Source organism: Marmota monax, unplaced genomic scaffold, assembly GCF_021218885.2.
Source record: "Marmota monax isolate L192 unplaced genomic scaffold, Marmota_monax_Labrador192_F-V1.1 WCK01_AAM20220418_F8-fsc00303, whole genome shotgun sequence".
Classification (NCBI taxonomy): Eukaryota; Metazoa; Chordata; class Mammalia; order Rodentia; family Sciuridae; genus Marmota; species Marmota monax.
This window is the reverse complement of record NW_026694230.1, coordinates 48,714-50,995: the sequence shown is the minus strand read 5'-3', so window position 1 is coordinate 50,995 and position 2,282 is coordinate 48,714. Positions and strand designations below refer to the sequence as shown.

General features: G+C 32.3%; 1 non-coding gene across 1 annotated transcript; it reads right to left on the bottom strand.

Annotated features, from left to right (window-relative positions):
• Nucleotides 1-1,180: 1,180 nt before the first annotated feature.
• Nucleotides 1,181-1,287, bottom strand: LOC124108351 (U6 spliceosomal RNA). The gene has a single exon (XR_006856659.1). It is a non-coding gene; the product is annotated as a U6 spliceosomal RNA (small nuclear RNA).
• Between the last annotated feature and the right edge of the window lie 995 nt (nt 1,288-2,282).

The following is a 2,282-nucleotide window of genomic DNA, read 5'->3' as shown; positions in this document are numbered from 1 at the left end:
TTAATTCTGCCTAAGAACATGAAGGGGGGCAGTTTTCATCTTCTAAGCTCTTCCTCAATTTCTTTCTTCAATGTTCTATATTTTAACATAGAGGTCCTTCAACTCCTTGGATAAATTTATTCCCAAATATTTCTTTATTTTTTCCCAAGGTTTTTTCAATGGGATAGGTATCCTAATATCTTCTTCAGTAGATTCACTATTGGAATATAGAAAAGCAACTAATTTATGTATACTGATCTTCTGTCCTGCTACTTTCTAAAGTTATTTATCAGCCCTAGAAGTCTTCTGGTGTGATTCTTTGGATCTTCTAAATGCAGGATCCTATCATCATCAAACAGAGACAATTTGACTTATTTTCCTATTTGTATCCCTTTAATTTTCTTTTTCTGCTTGATCATTTTGCATGTGTTTCAAGAACTATGTTGAATAGCATTGGTGAGAGTGGACATCTTTGTTTTGCTCTTGATTTTAGAGGATATGCTTCCAGTTTTTCTCCATTCAGTATAATGTTGGCCTTTGGCCCAGTTTTAAGAAAAGAGGATATGTTTTACTTCTTTAAGCATGAAGTAGCCACGTAAATCACCTGAAATTTTCCTGCACAGATTTGTCTCTGCTCTCCCACTTTACTAAATCATTTATTAATTTAATGGATTCTTTCTATATATTTATACATTGAGTTATCATCCAGTACTGCTTTATGTAATATTTTCCTCTATTATCTTAAGTCTTTGAGATCTCTTAAAGTTGGCCCCTGTTTGTTTGTTTTTAATTTTATACCCTCATTTTTGTAGACTGCTTGTTTTTTGATAAATTTTATTTTTGAACACTTCACTAAATTTAATGCATTATATACTGCACCAGGCTTATCTTGTAAATATCCTTCCCTGGCCCTAGAACAGCTATTTCTTTAAGCAACCCAGTTTCTTTTAATGGATAATCATATTAGAACTAATTTTAGGTATGTTCATTGATTGTCATTGATTTTTTTTTTTGATTGACATTGTTTCCTAGACTGAAGAGAGAAAGGAAATATATGTTTCCTTGGGAATATACACAAACCTGTGCATATTTCTAAGCCATATTTATCTACATTAAATCAACTTGAGTTTGTACTGATATATCTAACTCTAAGCCACTACTACATGGTCCACTGTGTTTTCTTCCCCTTGTTTTGTTTTCCCTGAATATGGAATACTTCATGAATTTGTATGTCAGCCTTGCACAAGGACCATGCTAATCTTCTCTCTATAGTTCCAATTTTAGTATATGTGCTGCTGAAGTGATCACTCCCCTTGCTTTTTGTAACCTCCTATTTCAACAGTCAGAATACTATATGCCACCACTGCTTATCCATTTGTTTAATTTTTTAGTTACAGTGAAAATGGTAGTTATATTAAGGTTGTTAATCCATAACCCCATCAAAAGCAACTGTAACAAATATAATACAATGATATATTCAGTTCCTCTTTCATTTTATAGCCTCCCTCATTGCCCAAATTCAGTATTTTTTCTCCAATCCATTCTGTGAAGTGTGAACTACATTTGTAATAGAGATAGGTACATATGTCATAGGCTGTATTATATGCAGGTATTGCCGGACCTCTTACATAATTTTTATAAAATTACATAACTAAAGTTCAACTTTTTTATTTCAAATTTCTGTAGATTTTGGCAAATAAGTACCATTATTTTATATTTGCCACTAGGATATCACAAATAATTGTTTCATTATCCTAAAAAATTTTCTGTGAATCACTGATTGTACCCTTCTGCCAAAAAACAGGGAGCAAGGCTGCTTATGAAATATGCAAGTGAGTGGTTGCAGTGATTATAAATTGAATGTGGACATGCCTTGGCTTCTCAGTCATATTTGAAGTTATTCTTTTTCCTTTTTTATGCATTTTAAACATAGTTATTTTATCTTCTGTGTCTGATAATTCTAATATCTGAATGGTGATATAACTATTTTTGTCTTTCTACTTACTCCTACTTGTAGAAGTTTCCTTCCTCATGAATATAATAAATAATATTAATTTATGTTTCATTGAGTTAACCTGTGAGATTCTGAGAGCTACACAGAATTTTTTCCCAAGAGGATCTACATAATTAATTTTGGTTTCCAGTAGATTCTGTACAACTAAGGCTGCTTTAACTTAATGCATTCATTGAAGATGAAACCTAACTGCTTATACAAGGCACTTTAGAATTCTGCACTTATTTTAGCTCAGGCTACTGACCATAACTCTTCAGAGGAGGCAGCCATTGTTTTGTCCTGTACCACT